This window comes from Equus quagga, chromosome 3 (assembly GCF_021613505.1).
Source record: "Equus quagga isolate Etosha38 chromosome 3, UCLA_HA_Equagga_1.0, whole genome shotgun sequence".
NCBI lineage: Eukaryota > Metazoa > Chordata > Mammalia > Perissodactyla > Equidae > Equus > Equus quagga.
Genome location: NC_060269.1, coordinates 43640417 through 43664991, shown reverse-complemented (window position 1 = coordinate 43664991; position 24575 = coordinate 43640417).

The following is a 24575-nucleotide window of genomic DNA, read 5'->3' as shown; positions in this document are numbered from 1 at the left end:
TTCAAGTCATAAATGATCATGACAACATGTTCTCTTCCTCTGGTATCCAAAGCAGATACGTCATGTCAATTTAAAAAGCACTCCAAAAGTCTGTCTTTTAGAAACTTACAAACAGTGTCAATGTTGATTTCTTTTTCCTATCTCTTTCTTTTAAGACCTAGGTAAACAACTAATATTGGAAAAGTATTATCTATGGATGATATTAAGAAATTATTCCTCTAGGTTTTCTAATATCAAGCTAGATCAACTGTAAGCTCCAAACATGCAGATTAGGGAAGCTAAATCTATGTCTTTGTGGGAAATGTTTCATATTTACCACATCTATAAACTCCATTTATAATTTATATATGTGGCATGAGAGATGATGAATAAGAATAGGCATTCTGTTTTAGCAACGTTTTTTTAGAATACACAAGTGAATGGATAACAGTCCTACACGCGTTAAAAGTAAATTGTATGAAGAAAATCATGGTACCTATCAAATTATTATGGTTTTAAAATAAAACTTTAAAATCAGGCTCACCAAGCAAATTAAGCCCATTGTGTCATCATTAAGTCGCTACTTAAGTTTACTGTGGATTTTAAAGATTATGTCTCTCTAACCTAACATTAAAAACTTACTTTACCAATAGAAGCCATATATAGTACTTGGGCAGGAGACTGACAGATAAAGATCCAATTCTGAAACTGGCTTGACTGAGGAAGAGAAGCCAAGAGGAAAGTCAATAAAGCATTGGGTTGGGGTAGAAAAAATGGGACCAGAATAAAATATTTGGAGAAAATTCTCTAGGTTAGCATTTCCTAAAGCATATTTTATGCAATATTATCCTTTGGTATGCTTTATAGAAAAAAAGAAAAAGTCAATGATTAAACAAATTTGGAAATTTTTGCCTATAGTATCTTCTAACATTTATAAAGTATTTTAGCATATTTTTTATGTCATAATTGAATATTTCAACATTATTTAACACAGTATTTCCAAAATATATTTGACCAGTATATTTTTTATGCTGCATCTATAAATATTCCACAGACCTAGGATTCCAAGAGATCTAATTCACAAAATCTTCTCTATGTAAAAACAGTATAAGAAAAGGCTCCTGATAGATTAAAAAGATAGAGAGAACCATGCTCTTTTTGTTTTCTATAAGAACAGAATATTAGCTAAAATAAGAGACAAATGGCACAGAGTCTGACTAGAAGGATCTTACAGCAATCACGGCATAAGATGAAGGACTAGATTAAATGGAGGTCATGGAAGTAAACAGAAATGATAAAATTGTGTAGATATTCTGGAGAGGTGGTTAACAACTTTCCATCAGAAATAGTTCACACAGATAGTACTAGAAAGAATAAAACATGATGACTTTCTTTCGTAAGCTTGAAGTTCTAATGGACAGATAGCAAACAATAGGTATGAAAAACTGCAAGCAACATGAGAGGGGGCAATGTTTAGCATTAAATCTTGAGAGTATTAGTGGTAAACTGAGTGGTTAATCAACAAGAATTAGAAGAAAAGCTTTGGTCAGGTGGTATGTCTTGTGCCTTAAATAATTCACCAAGAAAAAGGATAGAGGGACCGGCCCCTGGCACAGCGGTTAAATTCGCACATTCTGCTTCTCGGTGGCCCGGGGTTCGCTGGTTCTGCCACTTTGGATCCCGGGTACAGACATGGCACCACTTGTCAAGCCATGCTGTAGTAGGCGTCCCACATAGAAAGTAGAGGAAGATGGGCACGGATGTTAGCTCAGGGCCAGGCTTCCTCAGCAAAAAGAGGAGGACTGGCAGTAATTAGCTCATGGCTAATCTTCCTCAAAAAAAAAAGAAGAAGAAGGATAGAGGGCAGCATATCTAGCAAAGAGAAGAATGAGGACTTGGTGAGAGATAGAGGGGAAGAAAAATTCCACAACGATGGTAAGACTTGAGTCTTAAACAAGGAAAATTAGGAGCTGGCCCAGTGGCGTAGTGGTTGTGTATACACGCTCTGCTTTGGTAGCCTGGGGTTCGCTGGTTTGGATCCTGGGTGCAGACTGAGCACCGCTCATCAGGCAATGTTGTGGCAGCTCCCCATATAGAAGAACTAGAAGGACTTACAACTAGGATATACAACTATGTTCTGGGGCTTTGGGGAGGGACAAAAAAAAGAAAACAAAATTAGTGTTTTCACTAACAATGAGCAAGAAGGGATGATGATCTGTATGGGCCACAACTATGAATGTCATAACCAACTATTAATCCTAAGATGAGTCAAACAGAGTACTATCCCCTCTTTTAAGTACATCACTCCCTAGCAGGGTAACACTAGAGTATTATCATTACAACAAAAGACTCACGAACAAGGTATTCATGGCTTCCTTAGGAGTGAGTTGTTATCTGGCTTGAGGCAGTGAGGGAAGGATTGCCTTTTCTCATTGAGATGATGCCTGAGTCGGGTTTTGTAAAATCAATATGCCAGATTGACCAAAGGGGAAAAGGAATTTCTAACAAGTGGAAAAACATGTGTGAAGACGTAAATATAGAATACATGGCATGCTCACATTTCTGTAGTTTTATCTTGCTGCAACATAAAGTGTTAGTGATACGAGGAAGAAAGTGACAGAAAGTGAAGCTGGAGGAGTTGACTTTGACCAAATCATGAAGGGTCTCATTTACAATGAGGTTTATTTTATAAACTATAATAAAGCAGTGAAGGGTCTTAAGGAAAGGGAATTATATGATCAGATTTGTTTTGCAGAATGATCACTTGAACTGCCTTTTGGAGACAATGATGGGAGAGACAAAATAAGGAACGAGAAGAACATTGAGGAAGTTGTAAATGTCTACGCAAAATACTATGGGCCTGAACATGGGTTGAGTGTTGGGAAATAGAGATAGGCCAGAGGATATAAGAGCTGTCAGTGAAGAAAATCTCCCAGGATTGGTGAGGAATGCATAATGGAATGTGATAGGATGAGGATGACAGAACCAAGGATGTGGATGGCCAAAAACATAGGAACAATGGGGTAGTTATTTTTGGCTTGTTTCATTTTGTTTTGTTTCAGTTCAGTGACTGAAGGGGATATAAATTGTGGCAGTTTCAAGGAATAGCTTTCTTACTGATTGGCTGAACTACACTGCCTCATTGTCCTTCTGCTGCATTCCCTTAACAAAATTCCAATCCTGGGTGAAGGCAGTTATCTACTTTCTTCAAAACTGCATCAACAGATTAATTACTTAACAGAATAGCTTAAGTGACATTTATAGTAGATAAGCCCTCTCTATGCTCAGCAATCTTACTACGTCTGCTCTTGTTTTCCATGATTATTTCATACATTCTCTGCTCTCCTGAAACCTCTGAACATCCCTCTTCCTGCTTACCCTCGACAGATGAGAAAATGGAAAGCATCAGAATGGAAATTTCCTCAAGGTTCATTCCACAAATGTATTTATGAGAACTTTTCTTTTCTCCCTCCATTCAGTTAAAATAAAACATTTTTTCCTTTTATGTTTCTTCTCCTGAGCCTTATCATCTCTCATGTATTTGGGAACTATAATACATCAATTCTCCTCTCCTTTTCCTTTACTTTCATCTTCATGTTTTCTAACTCCATCATTAAATATCCCAAGGCTTTCCAACACTTAAAAATAAAAACCTTCTTCTGAAAAGCTAAGTAATCTGCAATAAACTTTAATATCAAAGAAAAAGTAGTGGGTAAAAAACATTTTGACTCTGCAGCTCTTCTGCATTTCTGCTTCCTCCTTTTGCCAGTACTTTCTTTCTCTGTCCTCGCATGATCAACTTTATTGTTTATCAGAGGAACATTAGGATGCCTATGGACTGGAAAGTACTTGACCCGAGTTCAACGCCATATTGGTTTGCTAGGGCTGCCATAACAAAATACCGTGGACTGGGTGCTTAAACAATAGAAATTTATTTTCTCACAGTTCTTGAGACTGGAAGTCCAAGAGGAGGATGCCAGCAGGGTTGGTTTCCTCTGAGGCTTCTCTTCTTGGCTTGCAGATGACTGCTCTCTTGCTGCCCCTTCACTCGGTCATCCCTGTGTGTGCACATCCCTGGCGTCCCTTCTTCTTCTTATAAGAACACCGAAGTCATATTGGATTAGGGCTCCTCCCTAACAACCTTATCTTCTTTAAAATCCTATCTCCAAATATGATTACATCATGAGGTACTGGGGGTTGAGATTTCAACATATGCCTTTTAGTAGGACATAATTCAGCCCGTGACAAGTACTATAAGCAGATATAAAAGAGAATCATGGTGAGGACTCTTAACAACTTTATTCACTACTTAGACATTAGTTTACTAATTTTTTCTCTTCTTTTGAAGGTAGAGGGAACATTTCAGACCTATTGTAGTACCTGGACTTTGGACATAGCATCTGAAATGGATAGGAGAGAGGGATGTGAAAGACGACTTTGAAAAAGCAGCTGAAATAAAGAAGAGAATGTACGTGAGAGAGATTTCAGCAGAAGGATTCATGCCACTTATAAGCTGGTTGAACGTGGTGGGTAGTGAAAAACACTCAGAAACAATTCACAGTTTTTGAACCTGGATAAGTAGGTTGCTAGTGGGATATTTATAGAAATATGGAACAGAAGAAGTGCAATTGTGGGAAGAAAGATGAAGTATTCTATTTTGGGTGCATTGACATTGAGGTACCAAATAGTGATATCTAGCAAAAATGAAATGAAAAACCTATACTTAGGAGAAAGTCAGGGATGGAAATGTAATATAAGGCACAATACCAACTGCTACACCAAGGAAAATACATAAAAAGAAGTCCAGCTGTATCTTTGGGGATGCTTACACTTAGAGGAAGAAAGATGGAAGAATTGTTAAAACGGATATGGAAATAAAGTTCATGGAAGAGAAGAAAGGAGAAAAAGAATAATTAAAGCTTCAGTCTGTCATCTTCATTAAATAAGATGGGGTTCACAGGAAATGGAGTGAGAATGAGATAAAGCCTAAAAGCAAGCATAAATGAGTTACCTGATACCAGAAGCTTTATGTACAGTATCTCTAACATTGGAGGTAGGTATCATATCTTATTTTTTTTCTATGTATTAGAGCCAGGATTGAAACATAGGGCTTTTCATTTTCGTATCCTGCTTTATGTAAATGATTTTTAGTAAATTACCTATATAGAACTTTAAAGGAAATATATGGAAACTCAAAATGCAATACTAAAAGAAAAATAGAATTGGTGAAGATAGATAGATGATAGACAAGTAGATAGATAGATAGATAGCCTCTAAAAACATTAATATAAAGCAAAGTCTGACATTTTTCAACATCATATGTAGGTCAAGTGCCAATAGGAGGAGACTTCCATATGCATTTATGGATTTAGCATTAGTCAAAACTGGTAGTCCCAGGTGAAAACTTTTTATCTCAAGACAAAATAGTTAATCGCACTTTTGATAAAGATTTATCTCTTATTCTTTTGTCCAATTTCTTTTATTTATTAATTTCAAAAATTCAACTCAGTTTCCAATACTTTCTGTGTAAATGAATGAAACCTAGGATCTGGTTATTGAAAGCGCAGGAAGGTGGAAAGTCTAGAGGTCTAGAGCAATAACATTAGACAGTATTTTCTTTTTTAAGTAAGAAAATTACTCATTAAGACTGAAGTAACACCACACAGCTCATTTTTATTTTATTTTTCTTTGAATACAAGCGTATTTTGGATATCTCCTATGGGTCAAACATTGTGGACGCAACTGAAATATAAAAACTAGTAAGAAATGGTACCTACACTAAAGTGATCCAAAGTAGGAGAAACAGACAGAAGTTTACAGAAAAGTGTGGTTAAGAGTTGTCACAGTACAGAGCACTCTGGGAGCACATAACCCAGAATGGGGGAATCAGGAAGGTTTCCCAAAGAAGATGACTGGGCTGAATCTTGTAAAATAATTAGGAATTAAAATAATTAGGAGTTAGCTAGATGAAAGCACTTCTGGTGTATAAATTTTTTCTAAACAGACAGACCATGATGTTTATGGGCATTTGAATTGAGTGTGAGCCAAATAGGTGTTCAGAACTACAGTATGGCTGGAACATCACAGGAAAATGGAAGAAGATAAAGCCAGAGAGGTAAGTAAAATCAGGTAATGAAGAACATTGAATGCCATGCTAAACAGTTTATTTTTACCTTATTCTGAAGACTATGAGAGTCATTGAAGAATTTTAAGTAAGAAATAAAGCATGACCAGATTTACATTTAAGAAGTAAGATTTGCAAAAGAACATGTTAATTTTGAATTGTTTCCAAATATTAAAAAATTTCGTTAAAATAGATTAAGTAAACAATGTAATGAATTTGCACTGAAAGTAACTCTCTTTCAAAGTAACATATTATGATTGCAAAATAACACATGATTATTTCAATTTGGTGCTACATAAATTCCTTTTTGGTATTTTTATGAAATAGCTTTAAAACTGATTTAAAGGGTTATTTACACAATTTTTTAAAAATTTAAATCTCTCCATTAATGAAATCTGTACAAAACTTGAGTGTTGATCAATCTATATCCTCAGTCAATAACTGGCTGTATCCCAATGGTTTTTGTTAAATAATTTTGTACCTAAAAAATAAAAATAAAAGTGGTTATGGCAAGAATGGCTGCTGTAACACAAAGCAGTGTATTCAAGGAGCTTCCACCTCTACAGCTGTGACGGTAATCTGGCATCACTGAGCCACTACAAGCTTGATGCCAGAAGAGAAGGCAGGCGAATGAAAGGAGGGAGTTCACATATTTGCATGTGGTAGACGGGCTTGTACTAGGAATATTTGAAGAGGAAGAAGAGTCATTTATATCTCAGGCTTGGGGTTTGGAGCATTCCTAGGGAATCTTTCCCACAAGATTTATGAATTCAAGATTTCTACCCAATTTTTGAAGGAATCAATAACAAAATAAGATCAGAATTCCTAGCTATTTAATATAAATCTCTGTGCACAGATTTTGGAAAACTTCCAGATGAATCAAATACAGTATTTGAATTTCATAAGAATAAAATATTTATTAACAATTTTTCTAATATAATGGTATATATTTAGGAAAACAAATATACAAAGTAAATATGATACTTGATATTTGAGTCTTTGCCTCTTAGAAAATTAGTTTTTTGTTTGGGCTTGTGTTTTAGTTTGTCAAAAGAAATATAGAAATTTCCAGAAATAATTCTTCATTTATTTCCATTCCATTTTGGTTAGTATAATTTCTAAGGAAACTATTTGCAATTGATTAAGTTAAGTGTTTCCATTTGCAAACCAAGACAAAAGATGTCTCATTCAGATGCCAAATCAGGTGCAGTGTTACTGATGGAACAGCTAAAAGCAATAGAGGTTTTATCAGGCTAGTGAAAGAACATACTTAAAATTTACATTAGTTGGCGTTTAGTGCAGTTTGACTGGTTTCATTAGGAACACTCAACTGCTGCTTTTAACAAATTTGTAGCTCTGGAAGAAGCTGATCTGGAAGAAGATGAGAAAAGCCAAGAAGGAGGAAGTATGCCAAACTTTAAGAAGGTCAAAAGAAACTGGAACATTAACACGTGAATAAAGCTCAGTAAATTTAATTTATTTCCATTGTGTTTGAAGCAACGTATTTTATTATCTCCACATGGACAAGTAGACAAAAATACATTTTAAGAAACAGGTCTCAGTGCCAGCCCCACGGCCAAGTGGTTAAAGTTCCACAGACTTTGCTTCAGCAGCCCGGATTTGTGGGATCGGATCCCTGATGAAGTCCTGCTCCACTCATCTGCCATGCTGTGGGGATGACCCACATACAAAGTAGAGGAAGACTGGCAGAGATGTTAGCTCAGGGCTAGTCTTGCTCAAGCAAAAAGAGAGGAGGATTGGCATCAAATGTTAGCTCAGGGCAAATCTTCCTCACACACACACAAAAAAGAGGTCCCTTCATTTTCACAATTTATCAGGGCAATGTTATTTTGTGAATAAAGAAGGCATTATTGATTCAAGGGCTTTAGCTTGGCCAGATAAAAAATAATAATTGAAAGTTTTTCTAACATAGACATAGATATGTTTTTTTAACTTAGTTAATTCAAATGTGAGGATCTCTTTTACTTATAAAGGACAAAATATAAAAATTCTTTAGTGTTCTTCAGGCATACATTGCTATATTTAAACAGACTTCAATACAAAAGAGTTACTTTGTCTAATTTTTGTTATCCAAGAAGACAGAAAAAAGTTATTAATAACTAACAGGAGATTCTGTAAAGATGGCTATCTATGTTACTAATGAATCCTCTGTTTAAAAAATTACCTCTTTGGGGGGCCAGCCCCTTGGCATAGTGGTTAAGTTCAGTGTGCTCTGCTTTGGCAGCCCAGGTTCACAGGTTTGGATTCCAGGCAGGGATCCACACCATTTGTCAGCCATGCTGTGGCAGCGACCCCCATGTAAAGTAGAGGAAGACTGGCACAGATGTTAGCTCAGGGCTAATTTTCCCCAAGAAAAAATGTGAAAGATTGGCAACAGATCTTAGCTGAGGGCAAATCTTCCTCTGGAAAAAAAAGATTACCTCTTTGGCAATTAGTGATGTGTGTATTTTGAAAACTGGGGTTGGGAGCTTGGGGCCAAGTGATATAGCTTAGGGAGAAGCAGGGGACTGAGCAATTTTGTAAAAAGTTCTCTTTACAAGGAGGCTGTGCTAGGAACAGTTTCTCTCATGCAAGACCGGACAGTCTGAAGGGAAAACCTGCATGAGGAAATTGAGGTGGTGCCATCCCATGCCATGGCTTTCATGGAGGAACTGTCCCTATCTGCTTTGTGATCATAGCACAGGGAAAAGCATAATGCATTTATCTGTCATGTCTCCCTAAAGAAAGGAACGTGCTGGGGAATGGGAAGTGAAGAGAATACATCTTGCTGCTCACTCCATAAGAGCTTACCGACCTGGAGGCTTCCAAATAGAGCCACTCTCTCTGTGGGTCACAGCTTGCCAGTCCGTTGGCTCCTAACCAACTGGTGACACAATTCATTTTTAACCTCTCACCGCCTGGGTAAGGCATTCCCCGGATATGAGTAAGGAAATAAAAATGAATTAAGATGACGCAAGAAGACATTTCAAACAAGTTAGCTGAGAACAAAAAAGAGGTTTTAAAATTTTTTAAATTACATGATTTTTTTTTTCTGGAAGATCAGCCGTGAGCTAACATCCAGCATCAATCTTACTCTTTTTGCTGAGGAAGATTGGCCCTCAGCTAACATCTGTGCCCATCTTCCTCTATTTTACATGTGGGAGGCCTTCTACAGCATGGCTTGATAAGCTATGCATAGGTCTGCACCCAGGATCCAAACTGGTGAACCCCAGTCCGTCGAAGTGGAGCTTGTGAACTTAACTGCTATGCCACAGGCCGGCCCCAGTGATGATCCGATTTTTGTGTATAAAAATATGAATAAAAGAAACTAAAAAATAGATTGTTAAAACAAAATCAGCAATTTGGAAAATCAGGTGTCAGAATCCTCACAACACAAAGCATTGACAGTATGGCAGTAATGGGGTGAATTACCCAGTTAAAAGATAAATAAAGAGTTGGATTAAGAAACAAAACCCAGCCATGTGCTTGTTACAAGGAACAAAACAAAAAATTATGTAGAAAAGCTAACAAGAATGAAATGACTAAGGATGTTTTAAACGAATGATAATTTTAAAAATCAGCTAAGGTGAGATGTAATACTAAAAGCATTCAAGGATGCCAAGAAAAAGTGTATTTATAATGATAAATACTAGATTAGGGACTTCCAGTTTCAGACGTAAAGGGCTTAGAAGTTGTCACCCCTATTCTTACAACAAGAGAAAGCCAGACAAACGAAAAATCAACGATTTTCCTTAGACCTATCAGAGAGCTAAGTCGGAAGTGCAAACCCCCACCCCCAAATCTGGAGAGACAGGTGAATCCAGTCTCACAGTGGAGATCTGCTTACCTGGAGCACAAGCCGCTGGAACCATAAACTGGTAGGAACTTTTAAATGGTGATTTTGACAAGTTACTGGAGGCTGAGTGTGGACCAACCTGAGAGTGAGATACTCCTGGGGGCTGAAGTCCTAGGAGCTCCAGCTTCATGGACTTTACCTCCAGGAACCCCTGACCGGTTGTCCCAGTGAAGCCTGGAGAAAGATCCCCTAGTGGCTTTGGCAGGGGGCAGGGAAGCGTAATCCTTGTGATATATGCCCAGAGCCTTCTCTATGAAAAGACCTACTATCCGGAGGGGAAAGTCTTCACCAGAGCCTCGTCCTAGAGCTGGGGGGGAAGGATATTCCTCTCCCTCCAGCCCCCTCCAGCCTTCCCCTCAACCCCGCAAGAAGAAACACTTGTGAAAGTCATAGGCCAGAGACACAGTCCCCAGTAAAAGACTGAGATTTAATTGGAAGATTCTAGAATGGCCTCCCTCATCCATACCTTACCACCACACCCAAAGGGCCACTGTATGATAACAGTGGATTACAGCTGAGAGAAACACACTCTGTCTGAGAAGTACTTACAAAAGCCCAAAGTCAAAAAAAGGAGACGAAAACCAGAACACAAGAAGGATTTTGAAGACTTTTGTGCCTAAAGCTACAGCCATCAGTAAGTAAAGTCCAATTCCTAACCAGATTAACATAAAACTTCACACCAAAGGCCCATTTACCTCAGTTCCTATTAACCAATAAAACATCTCCAGCTTTCATCAAACTACAAGGCACACTAAAAAGCAAGAACAAAATGGTCTAAAGAGACAAAGTAAGCATCAGAACCAGGCTCAGATATGACACAAGTGTTTGAATTATCATACTGGGAACTTAAAAGAACTTTGATATGGTAAGGGCTCTAATGGGAAAAGTATCAACGTGTGAGAGTAGATGGGTAATGTAAGCAGGTAGATGAAAATTCTAAGAAAGATTCAAAAGGAAATGCTAGGAATTGAAAAGACAGCAACAGAAATGAAGAATGTCTTTGATGACTTCATTAGGAGACTGGACACAACAAAGGAAGAAATAGCTGACCAAAAGAACTCAGAACCATCACAAACTTCATGTTTCACTTTCTATAGCCAAGACATGGATAGCAAAAATTTCTATTAATGAAAAGAGAAGTACACAATCCTATAACCGTGCTGGGAGGTTTTTAACATCTTTCTTTAAAAAATTGTCAGATCAAGTGCACAAAAAAGTGAAGATATAGAATTTGTTTTTTGCATCTTCTATTTCTTTTACTAGCAGGACATATGATCCTCTTTGCACCTGAGCAGATCTGTGGTGACTGAAATATACAACTGAAACAACCCTTAATTTTGTCTCCCTTCTGTTTCTCCTCCTTTCTCCTTTCTCATCTGTGTCTGGTTTGGGACCACATGATGCTGAGGATATAATTTGAATGACACAGTTAGCACAATTGATCTAATATAGAAAGAATTTTACAACCAATAAAAGAAAAAAGTTACAAGAAAACTTTTTTTAATTCACATATAATCTTATCTAAAACCCAAATTTTTTGCTCCTGCAGCAGTAGGCAATGGCTATTTATAAGGCCCCAATGAATAACTGAACTAATTCCATGAAAAAGAATCTATACAGGCTTCATTTTCAAGTTACAATGAAATAAACCAGAAATTCGCTATAAATGACTAGAAACATATACACACATAAAGCCCTCCATTTCCAAAATTAAAAACACATTTCTAATTAAAACTTGAGTTAAAGAGGAAATCAAAACTAAAAATATAAACTTTAGAAATTAATCATGAATCTCTATATTTCAAAAGTAATAGATTTAGACCAAAGCAATGCTGAGAAGAAAATTTGTAACTATAAATGCATTTATTAAAACACAAGAATATTTTAAATAAATGAATTAAACATTCAATCCAAAAAGGTACATAAAAAAGAACAAGGTTATTTCCTTTTAAATATAGAAGGAAACAAAATCAAAAACTAAATTGATTAAAATAAATGACAAATTATACCAATTAAGTAAAACAACTCTGGCAAAGTCTTATTTTGTATCAAAACAAAAGGTATTAGAAACATATTACATAGTATTATTAATGAGAAAAGAGATATAAAAGAAAAAAGGAAAGGAATAAATTTAGATGCAATAGATGACATTCAAGGAGATATGTAAATGACCAAAACTGAATCAAGAAGACATAGAAAACACAAAAAGACCAAAACCCATAGAATAGATTGAAAAGCATACTGGATTTTCTTTGCAAAGCTTGGCAAACTTTTTCCTTTAAAGGGCCAGATAATGACTATTTGAGACTTTGCCAGCAATACTGTCTCTGTTGCAAACACTTCACTTGGCCATTGCAGCGTGAAGCCAAAGCAGTCATAGACAATTCCTGGGTGTGGCTGTGTTTGAAAAAAGCAAGTGGTAAGATGGAATTGACCCCAGGGCTTTTGTCTAATGTCAACCCAGATCATTGTCACTCTTTTCTAGGATTTCCTCTATACTCCAGAGGAGAAGCCTAGAATTACATTTTCCAGAATCCACTTATCAGTATGATTCTTGATTCAATTCTACCAATGAGAAAAACTCATGTGAGATATAAAGAGTGGAAGCATAGGAGAAAGCCATCGTTGTTCAGAGTAAATTGCCAGCAGTCCATCAGGGCTTGTAACCGGATAGGTTAAATTTGCCAAATTCTGGGATTTAGTTAGCAAGCTCGTTTCACTCTCTCATCAAGCTACATCCTCTATTTTAGATATTTCCATTTTGGCCTCCATTTTCTATTCCTTTATTTTCTTTCTTTCTTTGTTTAGAATTCAGAGAAAGAAGAATGGATTTTGGGGGGAGACCCTTAAGCTACCAACAAGTATTTTTTCCAAACCTTCAGTAACAGATAATACGGTAAATAGATAAGTGGTAAATGCAACATACAAGAATATTTTAAAAGACAGAAAGTTTCCAGTGCATATAAAATGAGAAAATGTAATTTAGAAAAAGATTCAATTTATAAGAGCAATAAGAAAAATAGAAATCTTAGGAACAAAACCTAAAATAAAAAGCTAGATATACATCAAGAAAACTTTAAAACTCTACTGAAGAATGTAAAGAAAGACCAAAATAAATGAGGAATCAGACCATCCTCCTAAATGGGAATTATTCAATACTATAAAGCTTTTGAAACTTTCCAAATTAATCTATAAAGTTAATGAAATCTTCAAGAAAACCTAAATAAGATGTCTTTATGGAACTCAAGTTTATTCTTAAAGACACATTGAAGAGAACAACATAAAAATAATGCCTAAAATAGTAATTTTGGAAGCATTATAGCAGGATTTCTCAACCTCAGCACGAGTGACATTTTGGACCAGATCATTCTTTACTGTGAAAGGCTGTCCTGTGCATGGTAAGATGGTCAGCAGCATTCCTTACTTCTACCTACTAGACTCCAGTAGGACACCATGGCCCAGTTGTGACAGCCAAAAATGTCTTCAGACATTGCAAATTCTCTGGGGTGTGAGTGGGAGGAATCACTCCAGGTTGAAGCCACTGAATTATAGATAAAAAAGATCGATGAAACAGGAAAGAGGGTCCAGAAATAGTTTCACAGATTCAAATTAGCATGGAAAAGATGGACAAATCAATAAATGAGCTTGAAATAATCAACTATATATCTGGCGGGGGCAGGAAAGGTTAGACCGTTTTTCACACCAGCATCAAAATAAACTCTATGTGGATTAGGACTCCACTGTTAAGTTAGCCCACAAACAGAAACAGAAAGAGTGCTGTGAAGGGGACGCTGCCCCCAAGATAGGGAAACTCCTCAGCTGTCGAGTTCAGAAGCAGTCACTGAGAATAATAGACAAGGAGTAACTTTCCAGAAGGGCCGGCCAGGAGCCAAAAAGTGCAGTGGACAAGAAAGTCTGTCCCAGGGAGCAGAATTGGTGATAAATCAAGACAATTCTTCTGCATCCAGGAAAGAGAGATCTGGCAATTGCAGCCTGCTAAGACTTCAGCATCGCCAGAAACTGGCATTTGCTGTGTGTTTCCTAAGTTTCCTTTTTCCCAAATGGGAGTGTGTATTGTGACATTCTCCTACTGTGTATTGTGGATATGTGCATGAGATAGGGAGAGGGGCGATCAGATCATTTGTTTTTCAAGTTGCTGGGTAACTAGATTCCAAGGAGCCACATCTGGTCTTCATGGAGAGACAGCACATTATCTAGACATCCCTGGATTTTGGACTTAATGGAATTTTGCTGCCTTCCTTGGGGAGCAAATGTGGTAAATTTGTACTGGAGCAGTTTAGCAAACCACAAAATTCTGAGAATTCCCTTCCCTGCAAAGTTTCAGGTTAGCTTGTGCCACAAGAGACATTCTGTATGAAATTTGGAAGGCAACGTGCAGCAACAGTCATATTCTTTCCATGCTCAGAAGGTCCGTTCAGGGCCATCTGGCAAGGTTGCTGATCACACAAGTTGCTGACCTGCTGACTCACCTTGTTAGTGCGAGGAAGCAGCTGGCCAGCAGCTCCTCCAACTCCTGCCTGAACTCCAACTTCAGCTTCTTTGGTTCCTGGGCCAGGTGTGTGTGCAGCTCTGTGACATAGGGCTCCGCTTCTCCTACGGGTCACCCACAATATCAAAGTTGGTGACTTAGAGGTGGTGACAGAGGGATGCAGGGTGCAGCTTGTCCTCGTAGATTCCACGTTAGCCTTACTCACCCCCACTTTATGTACTTTATGTCCATCTTTATCTCCCTACTATTTGCCCTGCTGACTTCAGGCCCAATGTCACATGCCAAAGTAGTAGCTGTATATAAGCTGTTTAACATATAAGTTTAATTGCCTATAATAAATCCATATTTATAACATTCCTTGTAATTCTCTTCCTCTGATTGGACCCTCACCAGTACAAGTTAGTGTGTCCTATGTATGAGAGGAAGAGTAGGGAATCTTTGGAGACCAGAAGGGCAGCTGCTCATATGGATCTCCCATTTGGCCATAAATGTGAGCTGAGAGAGAGGCACTTGTGCGACGGTTGTGGATGATGTGGGAGCTGAGTTAGATCCTCACATAACTGCTCGTGCTTGATCTCCAAGATCTACCACTTCCATCTTCCAATGACTTGTTGCTAGGCTTGTCTGACTTCATTCCATGGTGGATCTAACAAAACTCTGCTTAGGATGAGCAGTTCTGGCCACATGATCACTTGCTATGATCAGGTGCTTCATTTCTACCAGCACACAGTAACACATCAGAGGCTGCATTACAAAAGGTATGTAATTATCCACTGAAGATGACGTGGTCTTGCTACAGAACCCTAAGGGTCTATGTTGTAATTCTCTCATTGAGACTTTCCTTAAACTCCCCGTGGCATCTTTCACCACTGATAAATTAAATACCATAGGGTCTGTCAGGTTTAATACACTAGAGTTTGCCTACAGACCAGACTCTAGAGCCTCCTTCTGCTCTGTGCCCTGCTCAAAGGTGATTGACTCTTGTGTTACTTGGTACAAAAGTCAGAGCAGTATTCCCAGATGTGCCGGATGTTGCCTCCATAACACAAATGGGCCTACTTAGCATTGTCCTTCCTTCTTAGGGGTACAAAAATGCAATAATCTATCCTTTCCTTTGGAGAGCAAAGGATCACTGGACTCCTAAAAATTTAACTGCTGTGATGGGTGCCTGAATCTTTGTGGGTTTTACTTCCCACTCTTTGGAACACTTGGGTCTTACCAAGGCTTCCAATCCACTAGCCTTTTCTAGCTCATCCAGTCCAATTAGCACAATGGCATCAATATGGTGAACCAATGTGATGTTCTCTGGGATGTCTGGAAGGTACAGACTGCCTTGGACTGTATCATGGCACAGTACAAGAGACTTAACACAGCCCTGGTAGGAAACTCTGAATATCTATAAATATCTACTCCAAATAAATTTGAACTGTTTATGATTCTCTTTTCTGAGAAGAATGGAAAAGAATACGTTCCTTAAATCAATGGCCATATACCATACACCTGCTATTCTATTCTAGCAAAGATAATCACATCTGGCCCAGCAGCTACAACTTGGTTGACTTTGCAGTAGTCCACTGTCATCCTCCAGTCAGGCATCAGATGACCCAGCTCTGATCCAGATCTGCTAATATGTGATATATTAGCATCTGCTTTTTTGAACATTCCTGGCAATATCTGTTGCAATTTGGCGTCTCTACAAAGCAGACTCTGAGGTAAAGATTAGCTTCCCAGACATTTGTTAAGGAGTGCTCTTGGGAATCTACAACCATAAAAGAGATAGAAAGAAAACAGAATTGGACAGAGAGAGAAGCTAAGCTGTAATGCCATCCCAACAAAAGCCTCTGTGGATTCCTTGGAGAGGTCTGGCACTGGGATGGCCTTTCAGAGTTGTCCTGAGTTAGGGGGACAGGGCTGGGCCTTAATGCCCCTGTGCTGATCAGCCACTGAATGCAGGCTAACCCCGGAAGTAGCTCTAACCTTGGGTGAGCCAGTTTTCTTCAGCAAGGCAATCCCCATAAAAAGCTGATAGTTGAGAACCACCTTCCAGCCGCATTCCCAGCATCTGAGAGCACAAGTCCTTCGTTTGTGAAGGGAATTATGAGTGGCACATAATAGCATCCATGACAATCAGAGGACTGTATGTGGGGGCCATTTCTGGGCTTTCTATTCTGTTCCATTATTCAACTTCTCTATCTTTGTACAAATAACAAATTGCTAGGGTTTTTTTTAAAGATTTTATTTTTTCCTTTTTCTCCCCAAAGCCCCCCGGTACATAGCTGTATATTCTTCATTGTGGGTCCTTCTAGTTGTGGCATGTGGGACGCCGCCTCAGCATGGTTTGATGAGCAGTGCCATATCCACACCCAGGACTCAAACCAACGAAACACTGGGCCGTCTGCAGTGGAGCACGCAAACTTAACCACTCGGCCACGGGGCCAGCCCCAACAAATTGTTTTAATTACTGTAACTTTATGATAGGTCTTGATACTTGGTAGGGTCTGCCTAGCATTGTTTTTTCTTCAATATTGCTGGTGTTGGTCCCTACCATATATGTTTTAGAATAGCTTAACAATTTTGATTAGAAAAAAAAAACTGCATGGTCTTTGGTTGTAATTGTATTGAATCCATACATACTTTAGGGAAAATTGATATTTTTACAATATTTTGACTTCCAATACTGTACCTTCCAATGAACATACATTATCCTTCCATTTATTTAGTCTGCTTTAATCTTAACAAGAATTTTAGTTTCTAACATGGAGGCTTTGAACATCTTTTGATCAATTTATTCCTCGACATTTGAGGTTTGTTGATGCTATTGTAATGGTGTGATTTTTTCTGTTTTGTTTTTTGTTGTTGTTTTGTTGCTGGAATGCAAGCAATTTTTATAGATTGGATACATCCAATAACCTTGTTAAATTCATTTATTAATTCTAATTGTTTTTAAGCTTTTTGTATTTTCTAGGAACACAATTATTATGTGTATGACTAATGATCGTTTTATTTCTTCTTTTCCAATTATTATGTCCTTGTTTCCTTGGCCTATTTACTGGCTAAATTTTCAGTATTATGTGGAATGAAATATTGCTAGTGAATATCTTTGTCTTGTTCCTAATTTCAGGAGAAATCTTTTTAATATTTCACCATTATGGAAGATGGTTCTCTAGCCTTTTTTCAGATATTCTTATAGATTACTTAGATTAGATTAGATCTATCTTAAAGATTAAGATATGTCCCTTCTATTCCTAGTATTCTTGGAGTTTTTATCATGAGTAAGCGTTGAATTTTGTCAATCTATTTTTTTAAATCTATCAAAATAATCATACGATTTTTTCCTCCCTCCCCCCATTTTTTTTAGTGTGATAAATTACACTGATTGATTATTTTAATGTTAAGCTCACTTTATATATGGAAAACCCACCTGGTATTAGTATGTGTGTGTGTGTATATATATATACACATACATATATATGAATTCTAATTTGGAATATTTTATTAAGGATTTTTGCATCTAGATTTGAATAAAGAGTTGAATGCTATTTTTATAAAAAGAACTAGAAACTATTCCCTTTTTTTTCATTTCCTGGAAGAAGTTACATCTAACTGGTGTTATTTTTTATTCACATTTCTTCTTTAAATGTTTGGAAAGTAAAACTTTCTAGGCCTGAGATTTTTATTGTAAGAAGGGTTTTTTAAATAATGTATTCAACTTTCACTTTTAGACTATTAAAGAATGATATTTAATTCCTATTTATTGAGTATATGTTATCTAGCAAGTTACATAATGAATGTATGTTATGTACCATTGTGATGGAGGTTGACATACAACAGTGATCCTGCGAGCCTAAAGTGAACCTATGTTGAAGATACACAGGTGAGCTGCGTGGACCCGCTCTTGTGGAATGTATATTCTAGAGGGGGGACAGATTTTGTCAATAATATAGCAATAAATATAAAATTTCAATTTTGATGACTTCTAAGTAGAGATTCATGGTGCCATGACAGTTGATAATGGGAAGATTTGATCTCACCTAGGCATATTATGAATGACTTTTAGGAGGAAATAATATTTGTCAATAATTAAATGTTTTCAACATATCTTTATTTAGACCTTCTAATTATTCCTTTCATCTTTAAAAAATATTCTCTTAATATAGGTGCTCCTCTACATAGCTACTTCTCCAAGGTGGGCTGTAAATGCAGTTATACCTCTACTACAGTCTGAAATATCCACATTAGAAGGAAAGCCCAATTCTGCTTCGTAGGGTTCCACCTCTTACTTCTTCAGCGGTAAAGCTGGGTTTCTCCTTATTCTCTTACTGCCATTGCTTCTCCCTGCCACATGGTGTCTCTGTTGACAACTGGTCTTCCACAATTAGGTGTTGGTGTCCATGAATCTCCAAAGAATTCTACTCTCTGAGAATGATATGGAACAAGGATCTCCACCGCCTGGGTTTGCATAATCCAGCTACTTGTGCTCATCTTTCTTAGCCATATTCAGCCATCACTCAGACTCTGAGAGTATTGTTTCAAAATTTTTTCAGAAACTGTCTTTGCAGTTCTGAACATGCCCAGAGCCTTCCCTTTATAACTCTCAGAACTCAAAAGGCCCCATAAACTCTTCCTTTCCAGTTCACCCATCCACCATCACAAGGATTGTTAGAATTAATGTCCTGGGCCTAACACCATCCAAGACACAACAGACGCCTAGGTGGCCCCTTTTCTAGACCAAGGAAGCTACTCTATTCAGAGAGAGAGAGGGATCTATTTTCAGATCTCATGAGAGATTTATCCTCCTAAGGATTACTGAGGAAACTTTCTAGCACTTCTCCCACTAGATGGAAGAAATGGGAAAACACGCAAACACAAGTTTAATTTGGAAGGAATATATACAATAAAGTGTTCTTTAATTAAACACCTTTCTTGTGTTCTAGCTCACACTGGTGTGGAGAAAAAGTGATGAGTTACAATCTTGTGTAAACACTTCACGCATCCAATTATAACAATCAGACTGCCCCATGGGCATTTCTTCTCTTTGATAAACAGCACAATTTTTTAAACTTTTCCTCAGGTTACTATTTTCTATCCTTTTGTTCATGTTCCTCATTCTTCTCTGATCTTTTCAGTTTGTCCACATCCTTAAAAAAGTATAGTGACCAAAAGTAGCCACAATATCTTAATGAAGAGCTCGTGAATGGATAATATAACAGAAAGATTACTTCCAAATGCCCTATGAATTATTCCTTTTAATAAATTCCAGAGTCATAATGGCTTGGGTTCAGAAAGACTAGGTTTTTCTTTTATATTTTTGTCTAGTCACTCTTTTCCATTTTTTTATTTCTACTGAATTTATCCTCCTTTAGAAACCAATATTTTTGCTAATGTCACTTTGATTCTTATTTTAACATTTCAAAAAAAGTTGCAAGATTTCCAAATGCTAAGTTATTCCACATCTCAACCAGTTTATATATACTCGATTGATTATTCAGTAGTTTCTAATTATTGACTTTTAAAATAACTACTTTGTATTCCTCCAAATATCATAACATTTGTGAAGAAAAGCAAATTTAGACAATAACTAATAATGTCCTTCTGATTCTGGGCAAATTTGATTGCATTTTCTCCAACTTTAGCAACGATGCAACAATTTTGTACAAAACAAAGAACCATTTCTGTTACACTTCCTTCAACAAAGTGTTATTACTAAAGAGAACTTTTTAATTTTGCATGCCAAGGCAGCTAAAGTATTTGAAAGCAAACAGGTAAATCAAATAATTTCTTCATATTCTTTATAGCACCATTATTTTATGTAAGGTCACATGTGTAAATTCCATAGCATATCATCACACTGTTCAGAAAACAAAATTTATTGTATTGTTCTTCTATAATTCATTGAACCAAATACTCTCCAATCCATGAATGTTGAAATGACACTGGAAGTCATCAAATAAAGCCCCACAATGAGGAATATGAGGTTCAGGCAACTTAAGAGATTTGTCTAAAATTAATTAGTTAGTGATTGAAACCAGATTAAAAACCAGTTTTGCTGATGCAAAACCTAAGGTTCTTTCTTCTACATAAAATCATCTTCTGAATTTGCTGTTTCAAGAACTTTTAATGAAATGTAGAATTAAATATGAGTAATATATAGAAATTTTAAGTCTATGAACTCAATTTGAACTTAAGTACCAAGGATTTGTAGGTTTATAGCGGAAAAAATATTTTATTAGTATTAGTTTATTAGAAATATATTTGTAATTAATAAAAAAGGAGGAACTAGAGGGAGATTAGGAGATGGGAGGAAGAGAGGAGGGTCTTCTTATTGCTGTTTGTTTGCTGTGCCTGTCACCATCACCCCTGCAGTGGCAGTGGATTCAACATTCAGCCTTTTCCGCTTCACTGTTCCTGCTCAGAGATATCAGCGGAAGTCAGGCAGTGCCCTGGACTCAGAGGTCTGCCCCTGGTTCTGGTTACTCTAACCTCTTCACTTTACTCCCCAGCTCTAGGGTGGCAGCTCCTTCTTGCTTATAGTCCGTGAAGTCTGCTTTAGGGTTCCCTTTGCTGTAAACCCTCAAACACCTGGCTAGCAAATCTCCTGTATTAAATCCAGCCTATTTAAAAGCCTCTGACCCCTAACAGATAAGGTTACCCATATCAAGAGGAAGACTTGACATTTGTTTCTCTTTATTAGTCAGAATTTTGTTCTATTAAATTCAGAATTCTCTACTATTCGAGGGAGTGAGAAAGAGAGAGAGAAAGTTGGAAGACAATGTCTGAATGTCTATCTTCCTTGGAATAAACCTCACTGAAAAATAACTAAACATGAGAAATAATATATCTTAAGCCAGAATTAAGTTCTAAAGGCAGTTTGCTAAACAGAAATCAGGCCTAATCAATTATCCTTGAAAATCTCTTGATAGTTCATTAGTATATCATGTGTAGTTTCATGTAAGGTACTGTATTTAAAAGATTTATACAAAATGTGTATAACACTCACAGCATATTTTTAATAGTACCCATGAAAAATACAATTTAAATAATTTTTGTTTTGTTTTCGAACATTTTAGGCTGAAATTTCATAGTTTAAATTTAAAAATAGTACAACTAAGTCAAGTATTTGTAGAATTATGAGAGGACGTACAAATTAGAATGTTACTATGTTCCCTGGAATATAGCTTTGGAATCCAAGAAGCATAATGTTAGCTGGCCAAGTTTTAGTTGTATGTAAACATGACACTGTAAAACTGCTTATATAGGCATATAAGTACTTGTGCTAATTAGAAATGATTTAATGTACTTCCTGCAGCACATGGATTTTGCAAGAATTCCTAGGAGGATTTAACAATTAGATTGAACAAAATAAAGGCTTCTAATTTTCTACTGAATTTTCTATTACTCTGGAAATACTTCTAAAAACTCTTCTATTTTCAAAGCTGTTGTTACTAACTTTTTGCAGAAGGAAGTTCTCATCATATTGACGCATCATATCATAAAGATACATAAGAAGAGTTGGATTTCTTAACTACAAGGTTTTACAGACAAGAATCTTTCGATAGCATCTCAAGCTTGATATTTAGTCTTTTTTTATGTAGTTAATTTTTATCCAAGTAAATTTTTGTGATGCCTGTAAATGTAATTTTATTAATAATCTTTATAAACTATTTTATCTTCTCTTAAAACTTATATCACTATCAATTCTGCTTTGCATGTTTATTTGATTATGTTATTCTCTATGCATTTATTTATGCATATTATACTCTAAGATTTTAGCAAAACTATTTTCTCAAACTAACAGTATAAACAATTATGGCAAATGGTTAACTTGTTTAATTACACAAAACAACTTGGAAAATTATAAACATATCATAACAGCATAAATTTATAATTTTCAATTACTAAAATGTATTCTCCTCCTTGATTTATTTTTCTTATTAAAATGTTTTACTGTGATAATTTCACTGGTGAGACAGCAGTGACTATTCCATTATGTTCCAGAAGTATGTAAATTATAATCTAACTACTGTCCTGGGCCATGAGCTGTGTGACAGTGAGTGAAATGGTTATTTGAGAGAATTACCAGCAGATAATTCAGACAAAAAATTATTTTCTCACAAATATCCAAAATAGAAAAAAAGTGGAATGGTTATTTGAACTATCTTTATTGCTCTATGGAAAGTCTTCGTTGCTTTGTGTACTTCCCTTAGTACAGCCTTTGAATTGAAACTCCATCTGCTTAATTAATAAGTCTAGTTCTTAAAGTTCACTAAGCTTCAGACTTTAAATATAGGATTCCTGATTGAATCAGAAAGCCCTAGTTCAACTAAATGTCTCCCAATCTTCCAGTCCTAGGCAAAATGAGACATAGATAAAATTTGAGCCTGTTCCGTCACTTTCTCTCTCTGTTAACCTGCCTTCCATCCAGGGCATCCCAGAGCACCACGCAGCTCACACTCTCCTCTCAGACCCCTGGCCAAGCCTGTCATCCAGAGGTAGTGCTCTAGGCTCTGGTATTATCCTTTTGCCCCATTTATTCCCAGTCACATTCCTTAAAACTCAGGTAACCTGTCATAGCTGGAGGTAAGTAATCTGAAAAAAGAATTCATACACTAGAATATAAGTGAAAACTACCCCAGGACTTTGCAACATAAAAACTGATGTTTGGAGATGACATGATTTGGGATGAAGTAATAAATTCTTACCAGTGAAATTTTAATTAGTGCAGCATGCCAGTTGGAAACCAACTGGGGTGAGGGGAGGACGTTGAGTTCTTATCATATATACATATGCTTTTTAATATCCTGCCTTTCAGCTTTGAAAAGAAGTATTAAATATAGCAAGAGGCAAAAGAGCTCTGTGAGAGTGAGTGACAGGAAAGAGCTCCATGAGAGCCTATGAGCTTAGAAGTTTGAAATTTTTTATTTCACTTTGAACAATTTCTTCAATAACTCAGGTGTACAAATTGTAATCTTTGAACTGAGGAAGCTTAGCCAGAAGAAAAATAAATTTAATCTCACTTCAAAGAAAAACATGGACCATAGTCTTCATCATAAAATAATGTGATTATTATTTTTTTTTTTTGGCCACCTAAGTATATTGTATTTTTAACCAGTTAAAGATGGAATTTTGGCATGATTTTATAAAACTTGAGCCAGATTAGCTTATTTTATTTGGATCCCTGGTTTATCTCAAGAGTTGGAATTCAGGGCCAACCCATTTGTGAAACTTTCTAATTGTCTTCAGAGCCTGAACTAAGCCCTATACATCTTTATGAGAACTGCTTATCTTAGAATCTTGGCTTTTTGTAGAGAAATGAATATTTGTCTTCAAGAACACATATGTAGAATATAATTATATTCAAATGATCTGCCCAAGAAGACTCACAGTAATAATTCTGATATTTGGCATGTTGATAATTTTCATTGTCATTTTTATGACAATTTCCTATTAACGTACAAAGCGGAGGGATAACCTACAGAATACGTAAAGCAAGATTTTCTCAGTTTCAAAGGAGGCCACAGTGAGAGGCTCTGCAATTTTGAGAATGGAATTGTTTTTTAGGATTTTTTGGTAACATTAAATGCCTTTGGGGTGGTATAGGTAATAGTGGATACAGATTAACTATTATCTTTATTTTTAAAATTGGATTAACCCATTACGTTTGTCAGTTCCAAGTGTGGTACCTAGTTCCACTCCCGGGGAGCTGCCTTTGTTAGGTGTTGGCCTCCTCATGTTGATCAAAGTATTTTCATGATTCAAAAAAGTGGCACATCCTGATGAGTAGCACTTTACCTCTGATCTTCTTTGGCTGCACTCCTTTTTTTCTGAAAGTCCCAATAAAATAAGCATGGTTTCAGAGTTTAAAAGATGTGTGTTCAAACAGTTATAGCCAATGACTCACCTGTTTAATTAAATAAGACAACTTGGAAAATGATAAATATATCATAATTATCCTTATCACAAAAATAAGTTTATAATTTACTTAATTGTTGCTCTGGCATGGAATGAAAAGAAAAGCTCAGAAAGATTACTGGCCTCTACATCTCAAAAATTAGGCATACTTTAATGTGATATATCTGCAAGGAAGTTAATATTTAAAAACAGATTCA